Here is a 17,273-nt window from a genome sequence, read left to right as displayed (position 1 = left end):
GTGGTTCTGGTAGTTAGTATATGCTATCACAAGCACACTTTGAGGAGATCTGATTAAGCAGGACACATGGAGAGAATCAGAATGATAAAGAGCCTTAAAATAGCATGGCAGCAGCAGATGTATACATGATTGTAGCAGCATCCATTTCATATGCTACTTAGCATGCTTCATTGGGTTATTAATAGCTTAATATTTCCAACGAGCCTTGAAGATGGAAAGTCCACTTACTGTTAATAGAGAAAATTAATCATCATTTCTAAATGCCTCCCTTACTTGCTATGGTTAGCTCTATTTTTTGTCCTTTCTAGCTGCTTAATTGTTTAGTGAACCGTTAGCAGCTATTGTCTGAGATGGCACCAAATTCTTCTTAGGTGCAATGTGGATTTGAGGGCTTTCAACTGCCCTGTCTGGGCAGTGGCCACTGACCAGGCATGTGTCTTCCCTTCCATCATCAACAAAAACAATGCATGAGGTGCCTTTTCCATTGTTCCTCCTCCCCTGTAATTTGAGAACTGTTCCTGAGCAAATACACATAAGATGGTACTGCTTGCTTAGGATAAAAACAGGAAGGGAGACACATGTTGAGGAAAAAAACAAGGAGAAAAGAAAATTGAGAAATCCCAGGTGCGTGTAGAAAAAACGTTTATGATGGTTCTTTTGTGCTGGCCCGACGCATTTCGGAAATATTGATTTCCTTCTTTGGGGGCTTATCTTGTAGTCAATATACTAAGACAGACAAACCTCATCTGTTTGTATTGAATGGATGAGGTTTGTCTGTCTTTGTATATTGACTACAGTATACTACAAGATAAGCCCCCGAGGAAGGAAATCAATATTTCCGAAACACGTCAGGCCAACACAAAAGAACCATCATAAACTTTTTTCTACAGGCACCTGGGATTTCTCCATTTTCTTTTCTCCTTGTTTGTCACTGCTTGCTTAGGGCCTGCCTAAGATGTTTTGTTGCCAGAAGCAGAGGAGCAAATGGCGCCCCACAATGGGTCATAGAAACTAAGGGTGATCAAGTGATTTTGCACCCAAGGAAGAAAATCCCACTAGCAACTCTCTCTCCCTGGGAGTAAAAATACAACAATTAAGAACAATGCTGCTCTTAACTTTCATGACACCCAGAATCAGTTGCCCAAGGCAGTCGCCTCACTCTGCCTAACAGTAAGGCCCTCCCTGCTAGCACATTAGGTCTGCAATCCTATACCCATTTACCTGGTTGTAAAGACCCATTGAGTTCAATGGGGCTTTACTGGATTGGCATTATAGGACATGTATAGGATTGCACTGCATTTTTAACATCTTTAATGTTTTAATATTTTATTATGCTTATATTTTCACTATTGTATTGATTGTTTGAGTTGTTATTTTATTGTTGCTTTTTTATTATTATTGTAAGCCACCCGGAGCGCATTTGCCAATTAGGCGGTATATAAATTCAGTAAATCCTGTACTGCTTATCTTTAAGTAAATTCCATTGAACTCAGTATCACTTATATCCAAGCAAGCATGCACAGGGTCAGGCTGTATGAACACAATGTAAGTTATTAGTCACAGTTATTCCTGTGTATGGGTTTTAAAAACATAAGTTGCCTTCACTAATATTGTTGGGCCTTCTTTCTATATAATGTTTTTAGATTTGGAATCGTGAGATTTTATTACATTATTTGCCATCTGACTTAATTAGCAATTATTTTTACAATAAACGTAAATATAAGAATCATACTGCTAGGCATACTTTCTGAATGGGCAAAGCAATGCAGCAACAATCATATTTACTGGGCGTTATGTTGTTTCACTGGCACACCTCAACAGCACAAGAGAAATAAGAGTATAGAAAGAGGAAACCTAAATGATCAGAATGCCACTGAACACAATGAATGATCTATTACCTAACAAGCACTGTTATCACCTGTTTAATCCCAAGAAAAACAGAATGCTTCTGTTTGCTTGAGTGACATCAGACATACCTTTTGGAGGCAACAGTGCAGCTGAATGCTATTTGGACCACAGATGGGTAATTTTCCTGACATTTGTCCATGCTGCAAAAGTACCATTTCAGGCTGTCATATCAGATTTGTAAAATTCAGAAGCTTGAATGAAAGTTAATCTGAAACGGAGTAAGCATAAATCATATTTTTGTGTTGAATCAAAAGCGTATCACCTCCCAGTTGTGTTCTATTGAGCATCAATGCTTCTTTCATGGATAATCAGCACGAAGGATGAGCAGTGGCACCTAATGGACATCAGATGTGTATTTTAAGAGCTATTCAACTCAATCCAGGGCTTGGAGTGAAATGGAATCCTGCCCCACTTCTTCTAATGTTGACCTAAAACCTTCTTGTCTGTGGATATAAAACTGTCCTGGGATGCTACATGTAGCAGGGAAAAATGCCACGTTGTCTACCTCAGAGCCCCTTCCTCCTCCTCCTCCTCTTCTGTTTCTCTTTCCCTCTCTGCCCGCCCCCCCAGGCGCTTGCAACTTTAGAAAATTATATTATTCCCAGGAGTGTCCTGGTGAAAAAAAGTAGCTATCATGCTATATAGAGTGGCTGGGAATTCTTTTTTCTTTTTCTTTTTTTGTCCTGAGGGCCACAATGGCACCCCAGAAGCAGGAGCCACAGGCCAAAATGGATGGGGTCACTTCTGCTCTCTCTCATGCACACACTCTATTGATACATACACACACAGAGAGAGAGAGACTTGACATTGATTGGCAGTAGATTCAAGGCAGGCAAAATAAAATACTTCTTCTTGCAATGGATAATTAACCTTTGGCTTCACTCTAAGCATTCTAAAAAAGGCACTCTTTTTTTGGAATAGGGAAGACCATTTTGACTGACTACAAGTTTCCTCTGTTTATTATGATAATAATGATCTGGAATTAGGGATGAGCAGGGAGGGGGCCAAGTTTGCCGATGGCACCAACTTATTTAGGGTGGTTAAAACAAAAAGGAATTGTGAAGACCTCCAAAAGAATCTCTCCAAACTGGAAGAATGGGCATCCAAATGGCAAATGCAGTTCAGTGTAAGGAAGTGTGAAGTGATGCACATTGGGGCAAAAAATCCCAACTTCAAGTATAACCTGATGGGATCTGAGCTAGCGGTGACTGATCAAGAAAGAGATCTTGGGGTTGTGGTGGACAGCTGAATGAAAATGTCAGCCCAATGTGCAGCCACTATAAAAAGAAAAAGGAAAAAAAAAGGCAAACTCCATGTTAGGCATAATTAGAAAAGGAACTGAGAATAATACTGCCATTATCATACTGTCCTTATACAATTCTATGGTGTGACCACACTTGAACTATTGTGTACAGTTCTCGTCATCACACCTAAAAAGGATATTGAAGAGGTGGAAAAAGTGCAGAAAAGGGCAACTAAATTGATCAAGGGGTGGAGCATCTCCCAGAGAAGGTTACGACAACTGGGATTGTTTAGCTTGGAAAAAGGAGGGTAAAGGGAGACACGATAGGTCTACAAAATTATGAATGGTGTGAAGAATGTGGACAGGGAGACATTTTTCTCACATGGGTGGGAGGGTGCTGTTGTGGTCATGCCCTGCTTGTGTGTTCCTGGTCGACAGCTGATTGGCTGCTATGTGAACAGAATGCTGGACTAGATGGACCCTTGGCCTGATCCAGCATGGCTCTTCTTATGTTCTTATTACAGAGTTTGGGATGGAAGCTTTTTTACACCTTCTTTTTTGACCCCCCAAATGTCACAGAATTACATGACAATGTGCATGTATTTAGTCAGTAAATTGTTGGTAGTATCTGTGGCTTTCTGTTTGTTTTTAACTGAAAAGGGCATCAGACAAATTCATTATTATTTCATCATCCTCTATTAATTTGTAAGCCACTTTCCCAAAAGATTTTGCCCAAAGTAATTCACAACATATCAAATGAACAGAAATAAATATAACAATTCATAAAACATAATAGGAGGAATTACAAATGATGATAGTGTCAATAAGTAAATACATACTAAAATACAACTTTGTGTAAAACAGTATATAACCTGACCTAATCCAACAACTTAAAACTAAACAGATGATAGAATAAGGTAGCCTTCCTCAACCAGTTTCTCTCCAGATGTGTTAGAGTACAACTTGCAGCAATCCTGACCATTTGCCATGCTGGCTGGGGCTGATGGGAGTTGGAATCCAAAACATCTGGAAGGCACCAGGTTGGAGGAACTGGACTAGATGGACGTTTGGGTTGATTCAGCAGGGCTCTGCTTACGTTCTTATTCACAGTCCTAGTCTTTACTTAGTACAAACTGAGATTGTTACAATGGGCACAGTCCACCAGGACTGCCCCCCCCCCATAAGTCCCATTGAAATGATGGCTCATGCACAGTTCTTTTTCATCATGCTAGTGGGTTTGCCTAGGAAAGTCTTTGTCAGCACACAGTGTTTTTGGCCCTTTGCGTTTAAGCTTTGATGCCTACGAGACATGCAGTGTTCAGAACTCCAGAGAATATTCCTCAAATCTGCACTACGGTGTGCGGATCTGTTCTTTTGTGCGTGCGTGCATTTCACTTTGTTGACTCCAATGTTATTCTGTAATTTAATGTTAGGATTTAAGAGGATTTTTTTTGACTCCCCTAGTAACATTACCTTATCATGGCAGAGATTAGCAAAGTGAGAGGGCAGAGGTCATTGTCATGACTAAAAGTCATTCTTTGCTTTGCAAACTGCCAAGTATTTTGCAGGAATTTCTCCCTCCCATCATACACTGATATCAGCTACGTCCTGATGATGACATTGACAGGTTGCCTTCTGTTTTAGAAGCCGAACACAGATCTTGATTTCCCAGGGGAACTTTTCTCCTCCTTTTTTTTTAAAGTCCAGCACAAGAAAAATGATTCAATTATCCTCAGGCAAAATTGTATGAAATGCCTTGTTCTTTGGAATGACTTTTTAAAAATGTAAAGCTTTCCACTGAGGCTTGAAACAGCCTCCCAGAATAATGAAAGCAGTCTCAAAAAATAAGAAAATATAGAAAATGCTAATTGATGGAGAATGCCTCAACAGTGTTAAAGCATTTTTGCTAGATATCATCAGAAGTGTTCGCACATGCATGTGCATTGCTTCCTTTCCGTTCACTAGATTACTGTATACTTGGGGCTGAGTCACACATGCTTGTTTATCTCTTGATGACTGCAACATCAAGTGATGATTTGCATGTGTGATTGGGCCATCACAGATCAAACAGCGTAGATAAAACTTTCACCAACTCTCAGACACGATGCTTTTCACTGGAGGCAGTTTACACATTCAGCTGCCGGTCATCAAGGCTGGGTTCACAAACACATGGCCATCACATGATTTTTCTACACTGCACTGCTTTATAGCTGACTCTGCTGAAAAGCTGTGTGCATCTGTGTGTCTGTGCCTGTGTTCTGATATGAAAGTTCTGTCTGTGGTGTCATATCTGTGATTCATACATGCAGGTCGCCACCCATTGCTCCAGCCTTCATATGATAGACATGCATGTGTGAATCTGCTCGGAGTATATAGCAATCAAGTGAGGGAGCAAGTGATATAAATCCACATGTGAACAACTGGCAGCTGAATGTGTGAACCAACACCATCATAATGCATTGCTTTCAAAGTGAGGTGATGTGAAATAAAAGTTTCATATTAAATCTCAAATGGCTATTTTTCATGTTGTATTGTCATAATGGCTCTAAATTTGATGGGCTTTAATATAAGAACATAAGAAGAGCCATGCTGGATTTATCTAGTCCAACATTCTGTTCACACAGTGGCCAATGAGTTGTCAACCAGGAACCCACAAGCAGGGCATGAGCTCAACAGCACCCTTCTGCCCATGTTCTCCAGCAACTGGTGTACATAGGCATACAGCCTCTGGTACTGGAGCTATCAGGACTAGTAGCCACTGATAGCCTTATCCTCCATGAATTTGTCTAATCCCCCTTTAAAGCCATCCGAGTTGGTGGCCATCACTATGTCTTATGGTAGTGAATTCCATAGTTTAACCATGCACTGTGCAAAGAAGCACTTCCTTCTATCTGTCCTGAATCTCCCACTAATCAGCATCATGGGATGATCCCAGGTTCTAGTATTATGAGGGAGGGAGAAAAATGTCTCCCTGCCCACCTTCTGCACACCATGCATAATTTGTACACCTCTATCATGTCTGAATGGTTACGTTGTAAGCCACTTTAGATTTATTTTTATAAAGAAAAGTGGGATATGCGTTCTTAAATAAAAAAGAATGACTCATTCACAATGATTAATTCACCCTTCCATATTTAGTGGAGGCCAGGGATGTCCGAGAAATCTGCAATGGAACCAGATCAGTCTGGATTTTCATGAACCTGACCCACAGATTCTGCTGCAGACCGGCCTTTCCCCTGTTGGGTGGATTCTGTGGACTTGTGGACCGTTTTCTAACTTTCCCAAATTTTGCACAAGTTTTGTTGTAGAAAAATATGCAAAATATAAAAATGGCCAAAAATGTGCATTTCCCCCATAAGCTAAAGTGTGAAAATGCACATTTTGGGGGGATTTGCACATTTTTGCATGTGCAAAATTCAGAGACAAAAGAAAAATCCAGTTCAGTTGATGAGTGGACAATGGAACAAAAGGCACCTGACAATCCACAAAACGTGGACGGAACAGATTTTAGACAATCCGTACATCCCTAGTGGAGGCCCTTATGGTGGCTCTGCAATTCATGCCATGGCCCCTGCCCTCTGGAATATGCTCCCCCTGCAATTGAGGCATGTGCCAACAATTCTGAGTTTTAGATTCATGCTAAAAATGTTTATTTTCACCCAGGCTTTTCCATTCCACCATCATTTTTGTCAATCAAGTATACTGATAGTTACTCCATTAGCTGTGTATATGCTGAACTGATTTTTTTTTTTTAAATCCTTTATTGTTTTTTATTGTATCTTTTATTGTACACCATCTTGGTAAATTCCTCTATTAAGTGGTATATAAACTATTAAATACATAAATGCCTGACTGCCTGAACAGTTCAGTTATCACTTGATCCTGCAGTCATCAAGGGGTGAATGAGAGTATGCATGTGCAAACATTCCCCTTGTGGCCTGATCCTAGGGATGGCTCTGCTGAGGCAATGGCTAAAGAATCTGGCATTAAGATTCCCAGCACTTGGCAAAACAGTCTGGTGTAAGAATCACAAGTTGTCCTCTTGGCCATGACATTAGCAGTGTGATTGTGCAGTGTAGCTCTACTGCACAAAGGGTGTTTTCAGTTTGACTGGTGTAGCTGGACAAGCTCTGTGGGTTTAAGCCACTAGCAGGGCTGGCTCAACTCATTTTTCAGCCTGAGGCAAAGAACAAGATGGTGCCCCCTTCCCATAAACATCAACTACTGGACTGGCAGTTGAATCTTATTTCAATACTGGTGATGGGACAAGGTCCTCCACTGCACACAGAGGCAGGCATCAGGCTAGCTTAGGGAGTGGAAGGCAGGCCCTGTGGCACTCAGCTCTCTCCTCCAACATCTTGCTACCATCTCCCAGCATCTGCCAACTGAAGCAACCACCTCACTCTGCCTAACGGCAACCACCTCACTCTGCCAGCCTTGACTGCTAGTTTGATCAACAACCTTTATAATAAAATGGAAAAGGACACAGGTGCCATTTGGTGGGGATAAGATATTTTCTCTAAGAATCACCCAAAGATAACTGAGTCATACATGGATCCTGTAACTTTGCTAGGTTTGTCTTCATGAACGGGGAGTCCAGGAATGCTCTATGCATCACAGAACTATATTTTTCACTTTGTTAAGTGTGCCTTCATATGAGCAGAAGTTTGCTCATAACACTTTAGATCACACCTCATGCTGTAAAGCTGCTTTCTCAAATCTGGTGCCATTCATTGGCGACATTGGCTGGGGATGATGGGAATTGAAGTCAGCACATCTGGAGGGAGTCCGGTTAAAGAAGGCTGCTGTAAAGCACTGGAAATCATTTAACGATCATGAAAGGAACAGCTTCCCTTCTAAACTCAAAATGCCTCTGCTTTAAATCTATCCTAGTTCTGTGGCATCATTTCGTCTATCAAAAATGAGCATGCCACATTTAATTTAAAATGGGAGAAATGTTGGGAGAACCTGCATATAATTTTGTATGTGGAGAGCACTATTCTTGGCTGGAAAGATTTTAAAAAATTGGCAGACAGGTTCTTATGGAAATCAGTGCTAATGGGATTTTTGAGAATGCTTACAGGATATGGCCCAAGGTGCACATCTGAGTATATAAGAGTCTATCAGGCAGTGGCTACATCTGGCATGAACTGGTAGTGACTTATGGTGATCCATGAACTATGCAAAGCATCCCTTTTGGCTGTACAACACTACTATAGCAGTGGAGTGTAAAAAAACAGATGTTCCCATGAGTCTGATTTGTAAATGAGTGCCATTAGTCTAAACAAACAGAAACAATTTGTTGGGGGGGGGGGCAGTAATAATATTGTTCTACCCTGCACTTGGAAGATTTCAACTGTTTAGAATGGGGAAAAAACTGTGCAAAAGCCAGGAAACCACCAAATGATCAGCAGCTGGAGGAAAGGGGGTGGGACCAAAGGAAGGGGAAAGGGGCATGGCCTTCTGTGGAAGCCTGGAGGATGAGATTTAGCTCCCCGATGGGTCAGATTTGGCCCATGAGCCTAAAGTTCAACACCCCTGCCCTACAGGGAAAAAAGACTAATGTAGCACAATAACAGGGTTCAGGTATTGTCAAGTTTATCAGTTAAAGGTAGGGCTAAGCCAAAATGTGCCAATTTGCATTATTCTCAGGCTGCACAGTTGAACACACACACACACACACACACACACACACTCAGAGAGAGAGAGCGTGCATTTTGTCAATAGTTTCGTGGAAGGCCTTGATAAAAGGAAAGCATTGTGTTGAATTCTCACATTTATAACTGAATTTCCCAGTTATTTATAGGATCTACATCTCCCACTGCGCTGCTATGAAAAAAATATTATTCTTTGCCAGGGCTGGAAAAGTCATTTGCTACCTGAGGCAAAGGAAAAGAGGGCACCCCTCCCTAATGCCACCTACAGAAGCAAATTGGACCGGCAGTTGAATTTTGCTTCAGCACTGGTGATGGATGGGACAGTGTGTGCTCCACTGCACTCGAGGGCAGCAGGATAGTTTAGAGGGTGCAGGACAGGGTCCATGGCACATACATCTCTGTCATCCAACAGAGGAGAATGGCAGGGCTGGCTCAGAGGAATGGCCAGGGGGTTGCCAGTGCTGCTGCATAGAAACTGCCTCACTCTGCCTCATGGTAGGGCCAACCCTGTTCATTGCAAAGCAGTGGTTGCCTATATTTGGCTTGAAGGGTGCAGCTATGGCTTTGATTTTAAATGCTATAGCATATGTGTGTGTGTGTGTGTGTGCGCATGCGCACACACACACACATACACACACACACGCTAGCTAACACAACAAGCTGTTTTGCTGCTGGAATAACACCAGACAGGAATGGCATGGAACTGGTGAGAGAAGTCAAAGGGTGGAGTCTTGCTCCAGTCCGTCATAACAAGAGGCTCTAAATTTAATCCTGGACTCTTTCCAATACTTTGGGAGAGATCATGCAGAGACACATTGCACAGGTGACGGTTCCGTCATTATGCCTAAGATTGTTATATAGTTGCACGGTTTGTATGGGAGAAATTAGAACTTGTTGCATGTAGCAATACTTGGGGCTGAAAGGAACCACGTGACTGAGCTTAGGGTGGTTGGAGTGAGGGTGGGATTGGGGGAGGTGGAGTTTTGATCATTTTGAAGGACTTTTATCAACTTCTGTTGCACTGTTAATGGATAGGGCTTGGAGGGATGGTGAATGTCAAAATTACATGATCACAGTGGGCTTCCAAGGGTTCTAATGCACATATAATGCACATATGCATGTCCTAAAATGGCAAGAGCTTCCCAGGAATTTCTGTGCTGGAAAAAGCTCCATGCATGCAGGAGGCATTTCAGTGAATGTGGATACATTGTCTGCACAGTGTAAAAATGGTTTTTAGATTTGTGGCTAGCGTAAAAGAGAAAACAAATGTCCAAAGTCAAAAGGGTGAGTTTGTGTCCTGCAGGGGCGTTGCTAGGTTCTTAAAAGATCCGGGACTGGGGCACAGGCCCATAACACAACTTTGCATTTATATATACACATACATACACACACACACACACACACACACACACGAGTCTAAGCACACGTCTAATATGTGTGTGTGTGGTGTGTGCATGTGGTGTGCTTGAGTGTGTGTATAGATTACATACATACATAAGAAGTGTGCACCGACCCCCCCCCCCACTTCAACTCAAACTCTGATTCAGCATTTTGGAAAACATCCTGCTTCTGCTCTGGCCAATTGTAGTCGGACCACTTCGGCTCAGCACCAAACCTGAGTCAATGTCTGGAAAAATGAGTCTTTATGCTTCCTGTTGACTGAAATTAGAAAAAAAACACTGTAACTTTTTTCTCTTGGTCAGAACTGGATAAGAATTTCAGGCATAGTAGCCACCTAGAAGGGGATCACACCTGCCCAATGTCAGAAAAATAGGTGCAGGGTTTATATTTTGATTTTCTTTTAACGGGAACTGCCAATAACATTTTAATTCCTTGGAAGAATTGGATAAAAATTTCAGGATTCATTGCTCTATCAGAGAAGATCATGTCTGTCAAATTTCAGAATGCTAGCCACAAGGGGTTTTGTGCAAGGGTGGCCTTGACATTTTGAGGACTCCAAAAGAGGACATACTTATCTCCCTATGTTCCTTGTGGACCATTGTTCTGAAAATTACAGACAGCCTACAGTTGTCCCTAAGTAAGAAACCAGCAAAGTTTCAGAAGGATAAATGCAGCAGTTCATGTGGAAGGGGAGTTCTCCAATTTGGGGGAGGGAGTGATTTGCTTTTCCTTGCATTCATCCCTTCCCCAATAGTTTTTGGGTAAATTTATATGAACATGCACAGGTCATTAGAGGTGTCCCCCAGGCAAGAAACCTGCAAAGTTTCTGAAGGATATACATGCATGCAAATGTGGAATTACTATAATTTATTTACATTTCACCAAAGTTAGCAACAGGGGAACATGGTATGGGAAGGTGGTACAGCACTCATGTCCTGCTTGTGGGTTTTCCCGTGGGCCACTGTGTGAACAGAATGCTGGACTAGATGGACCTTGGTCTGATGCAGCATGGCTCTTCTTCTGTTCTTAAATATAGAGTGCCTCTGAGCATGTGCAGAATGTTTTTCTTTCACCACTGGGCACTTAGATTCTCCCTTACCAATTCTATTCCCCTCCATGCAACCATCCCTCCTCATCCTACCACCCTCCAGCAACTCTTCATCAAAACAGATGTCTTGTTTCGTGCAACTCTTCTCTTCTTCCTCCTTGTTACGCACAAGCTCTCATTGTATCTTCCTCCCCATAACTTCATTTGTGCCAAGACTTCACCAAGATTCAGGATTCAATGAGTCTGTTTTCAAAACTAGGGCTAAGTTATGGATAAACTCTAAGTTATGGATAAACTCTGAAAGGGAAGTGCCTTTCCCTCACCAATGAAGCTAGAGTTCATGCAAAAACACTCCAAAGCCACAAATGACAAAACATGCATAGGACTGAGCTGAAAGGGTAGTCAATTCATTAGATGGAATTGGGTAGGCACTGTATTAAGCTTGCAGTACCATGCTCACAACTCAGGACTTATTTCTGAGTAAACATGCAGAACATCAAGGTGCAAACATCCCTGCAAAAGTAACTTGTGCTGGAATCCTATGCAATTTTTCCTGAGGGTAAGCCTCATTAAACATAATGGGACTTCTCAGTAGGCATACATATAATTGCATAAATTAGCAATATTTATCTCCCCTCCACTAAAAAACAAACCAAAAACTTCTGTTTTTTAATTAAAACTTTCTGTTCATAGGAACATAGAAAGCTGCCTTATAATGAGTCAGATCCTGGGCCCATCTAGTGCAGAACTGTCAACACTGACTGGCAGCAGCGGCTCTCCAGGGTTTCGGGCAGGATGCTTTCCTAGCCCTACCTGGAGATTCCAGGGATCGAACCTGAGACCTTCTGCATGCAAAGCAGGTGCTCTGCCGCTGAGCTACAGCCCTTCCTATTGCTGGATAATGGCAACTGACAAACAAAACAGCCCCAGATTTGTTTCTCTGCAACCATGTGAACCCACTCTTCTCAAAGACTTGAGCGAGGAGAAGGAGAAAAACCAACCCGCTGGTCTGTTTGTATAAAGTCAAATACAGTTCAGAACTTCTCTTGCCCGCTGAACAGAATTCTCTTTAAGAATTCCCCAAGATATGCTTTGGGTGGAATAAAGAAGAGAAAGAAAGAAAGAAAGAAAGAAAGAAAGAAAGAAAGAAAGGAAGGAAGGAGTAGGGAATAAGAAAAGAAGAATGGTGACTGGAAATGTGCGTGGGGTTGGGCGGTAGAGAGAATTTCCTAAGCTAAGTGGCTCCTCTCAGAGAAGTGGTACTTCAGAGGAATTTAGGAGGCTGTGGAGGGTTTGTAAGGATTGCACATACTTAAATTAACTTTATGAAGTGAGGGGGCTGAGGGGGCTTTCTAGCTTTTTTAAAACTGTAGAACCTATTTAAAAGCCCCAGCAGTTTCTCGATCATGACGCCACATAGTCCTAACCCTCCCATTGGGATTATTTGAGTCCTACAGCTATTTAGGAGAACTTAAAGTGGAGGGGGAGAAAGTTTGTGGAGGCTGATTGGATCCTTTGCTGTACTGAAGCTACTAAACTTCTACAGAATCCAAAGGTTCCAGTTTGGGGCAATAAAATCAGATGCTGTGTGAAATACCTGTATTTCACATGGAGCTCTTTCTTCCCTTCCTTCTCCATCTTGAAAATTTCATTGCAGGCAAGCTCCCAACAGTGGGCATGTAAGAGCAGAAAAGTGGAGGGAGAGAGGTTTTTTGCACCTCAAAAACAACAACAACACTACACCAGAGGTTAGGGATAGTGACCTCCTAATGGTCACCTTAAACAACTTCTGATTAGGATCCCTAATCCCCTGGGTGGCTTGACAGTTTTTACTTTTTGTTTTAGACTTTGAGAAAAGGAAACTTTATGCATGGCTAGTGCAAAAGCCACTGGACCTAACTGTCTGAAATTTGGCAGGCTCAGTCATCTCTATAGGGGCTGCCAGGTCCCCAGATTCCATGCACGTATGTGGAAGCACAAAAAAATATAGCTCTTTGCTTTGACACATTTTCTTGAAAATAGCAAATTTTACCTGTGACTAGCACAAAAACCACTGGACCTAACTGCCTGAATCTGGCAGGCTCAGTAAGCTCTATGGGAGCTGACAGGTCCCCAAATTCCATGCACATATGTGGAAGCACAAAAAATTATAGCTCTTTGCTTTGACATACTTTCTTGAAAATAGAAAATTTTACCTGTGTCTAGCACAAAGTCCACTAGACCTAACTGCCTGAAATTTGGCACATTCAATCAGCTCCATGGGGGCTACGAACTCTCCAAATTTCATATATTTTTCTTACACACTAAAAAAGTTATGGCTGTTTTTGTTTTCCAATGCAAGTCTATGGGAAAATGTTTAAAAAATAGCAATTAGGTCAGCTCAAAAGATCCGGGGCACAGCTCAAAAAACATCTGAGGCCCATGCCCAGGTGGGCCCTTTTATAACGATGCCCCTGGTGTCCTGAGACAAGCCAAGGCAATAAATCATAATCAACAACAAAAATGTACATGCCTTATATTTGGTTATAAGAAACAGGTAGTTAATTTTTGAATTTCATTGCTTGCATTTTCTGGATAACCAAAATAAGCATTACATTCCTTGGCATAACACATCAACATGCAGTGACCCATTACAGGATATCTCATGACACTTTTTGAAAGAGAACCATCAGATTTCTGTTTTTGTTACTGTTCTGTGATGTGCTATGCAAAATGAAGTGAAGCTGTGTGAACAGTGTGCTGTATGTGAGGGAACATTCTGAGAAACACTATTTATAAGGCATGATACACTATTCCATTTATTTAGTTTCAGTGTAATAAAAGGGTAATTGTTGACTATGTTTAAGTATTATGAAGTACTCCATTGCACTGGGGATAAAAGATACCTGACCAGTATGAGTTAATAAAAAATTGAATTCTCTATATGTTAAGAAATGAAATGTGTGAATTGAAAGATATTGTGATAAGCTATTGAAAATAATGTCTCCCAGAGTTACTTTAGTGTCTCTAGACTTTTTAGAAAGCTTAATGTTTTCCAGCTTGGCCCTAAACAAGGGAGAGGTGGCTCATTGTAGAAGGTGAGGTTTTTCTCCTATATAGTCCCAGGGTCCATTAGTCTGATTCTAATTCTTAACAATTCCTGCAATCTTTCAAAACAAAACTTGTCTGTCTGTTGTTCGGCTTCACACACAGGCACCTTGTCTTCTCCTCCATCCATCACCGCCTTCCATCTATATTTTGCTCCATTTCTCCCTCTGCAATGTGAACTCATTAGCTGCATGTGACTAGTGCTGTGCTGAAAATTTCTTCCACATTTTTTCCATTCTCATTCAATTTGATAAAAAAAGAAATGGCTTTTGTAAAGAAATTGAAAGGAGAAGAAAATTTCAGAGAAATTCTCATGGGTTGAGTTCAGAGTTCTTGTGCTTACCTTACTTATGGGGTGGCTGGGTGATGTGTGTGAGTGTCCTGTCTTTCATTGTACAGTTATCTCTCTGGCAGCCTCTCCGTGGCTTCCTGCATAGAATCATAGAATAGTAGGGTTGGAAGGGGCCTATAAGACCACTGAGTGTAACCCCCTGCTCAATGCAGGAATCCAAGTCAGAGCATCCCTGACAGATGGCTGTCCAGCCTCGTCTTGAACGCCTCCAGTGTGGGAGAGCCCACCACCTGAAGTGCAGCCCACAACTGCACTTCAGTTAAAGTCCAGGGGAAGATATCATGAAGTAATTCGTCCCATAGGGCTTTGTCAGATCAGGAAGGGCAGGAAGCCTGGGTGGCGGCAGAACAGCAAAGATATGTACAATAGAAAGATAAACACACCCAACACCCTTGGCCACCTTGCAGTGATTAAGTAAGCTCAGAAACACCATCAAAATGAATTAGAAATAAATTATGAAACACCCTGAGAATGTGGCAGAAAAACAGAAAGCCTCTTTTAACAGGTAAAGAAAACTTTCAGGAAATTGGAAAACAGATTTTACTAGCTCCACCTCTTCCCTGGAGCTGGACACAACACTGCCCCCCTCACAGCTGCACTGTGAAGGATGTAAAATGTGAGGTTGGCTGTTCACACAGTTGATGCTGTTGCCACTTGCAGTGGCAGTGCAAAAAACCCAAAAACCCTTGGGAAAAAGAAAGACGCTGTTCTACAACCCCTGCTAATGGTAAGCCCTACCTGTGAGAAACTGTTGGAGAATTTCTCCTCCCCCTGGAGAAATTTGGCAAAAATGTCCTCTGATTTTCGCTGCCCACAAATAGGGTGGAGAATTTTGAGAGGCCATTTGTGCACAGTTTTGCATGTGACAGCTGCCTCCCACCTCCCTTGGGAATGCTGCAATTACTTTCAGGTGGAATAGCAAGGCTAGTCAAATTTCCACCCATGCACAGCCTCTCACAGATGGACGGATGGATGGACGGATAAATAGATAGATCACACAGCTATATATTCAGAAACTGAGGAGAACTTTAACTGAGTGGAGAGATTGGGGGGTCTATTATGAGTAGGATTTAGGAGGGTGTGTTGGGATACCTATGGGTGATAGAGAAGAACCATCTACTTTATTTACTTCCTTACTTCCTTACAACATATATATATACCACTCCATATCTAAACAGATTCTGGAGCAGTGAACAATAAAAGATAAAAGGGATAAAACACCATATTAAAACATTTAGAACGCAGCGTACCAATAAAACCCATGGCTGGTTGATTGAGGAGTAAATAAAGATGTCTTCAGGAGGCACCAAAACCAAAACAATGTTGGTGCCTGCCTGACCTCTGGAGTCAGGGAGCTCCACAGAAAGGGGGCCACCACACTGAAGGCTCTACTCAGGGTGGACTCCAATTGGGCCAGAGGTCCATGAGGAACCACAAGGAGCTGATGACCTCAGTAACCGGGCTGGTTGATAAGGGAGCAGGCGCTTTTCAAGTATCCTGGTCTCAAGTTGTTTAGGGCTTTATACATTAGTACCAAAGCCTTAAACCTGGCCTGGTAGTTGATAGGCAGCCAGTGCAGTTCCCTCAGCAAAGGAGTTACATGCTGAAAAGGGGCAGCTCCTGACAACAGCCAAGCTGCTGCATTCTGCACTAGCTTGAGCTTCCGGGCCAGCCTTAAGGGCAGCCCCACATAGAGTGCATCACACTAACCCAGCCTTGAGGTTGCTAGCACCTGTACTGCTGTGGCCAAGGTACGCCTGTCCAGGAGAGGCCATAGCTGGTGCTGTTGTGTGCTACGATTGTATTCCACTGCAGTGTGGGTCGAACCACAAGTGAGGCCGTCCCAGGTCTTTTTGCCTATAACTGCCTGTTCCCACAACTCACACAAACAGAGCTTTCTGGCAGTGGAGCACCTTTTGGTCCACTTGGTTTCATTAACCTGAAGGGGAATGGACTGCAGCTGCAAGAAAAGGGGATCCCTTTCATCTAATAGTGGGTCTTTCACAACTGCAGTCCTTGTCCCTGCCGAGGGGTGTTGAGCTTCAGGCCTGTGGGCCAAACCCAGACTGCCTGGGATCTCAGTCGAGCCCTCCAGAGTTCCTGAGATAGCCATGCCCCTTCTCCTGGACCTGCCACCTTTTACCTGACTGCTGATCATTTGGTGTGTTTTTTTTGGATTTTGCTTGTCCTCCCCCTCTTACCTCATTCTTAACAGTTGAAATGCCTTAGTTACTGATACTAAGAGTGTTCAGCTAAAATATGCAGTATTTTTAGTATCTTGGCCCCTCTTCCTTTTGCCTTTGCCCCTGCCCTATTTGCCTTTGGCCCCACCACTACTGGAATGTGCTCCCCCCCGAGCTTCTCCAAAACTGAATTTGGCCCTTGAGCTGAAAGAGGTTCCCCACCCCTGCTATAGCAGTTTCAAAACTGAAAACAGTTCCAAGGCAATTGGGAGAAAATGTAGAGACATGTGGAGGCAGGAGGGGGGAGAGTTGGGGGTGCTATCCAAGCAGCCCACTAGCTTGGCCTCTGTCTGTACTATCTTGCTAAGAAAATATCTTAGTTCTAAAGGTGTTA

The 17,273-nt window shown here is 42.5% G+C and overlaps 1 protein-coding gene across 3 annotated transcripts in view; it reads left to right on the top strand.

Annotated features, from left to right (window-relative positions):
- GLRA2 (glycine receptor alpha 2) overlaps positions 1 to 17,273 on the top strand; it is a 200,944-nt gene that overhangs the window by 57,800 nt on the left and 125,871 nt on the right. The window lies entirely within an intron of this gene.

The sequence above is a fragment of the Heloderma suspectum genome, chromosome 3 (genome assembly GCF_057233095.1).
Source record: "Heloderma suspectum isolate Gila_16-S chromosome 3, 16-S_ref, whole genome shotgun sequence".
Classification (NCBI taxonomy): Eukaryota; Metazoa; Chordata; class Lepidosauria; order Squamata; family Helodermatidae; genus Heloderma; species Heloderma suspectum.
Note: the sequence above shows the minus strand (reverse complement) of the source record. Positions and strands in the feature narration are given on the sequence as shown.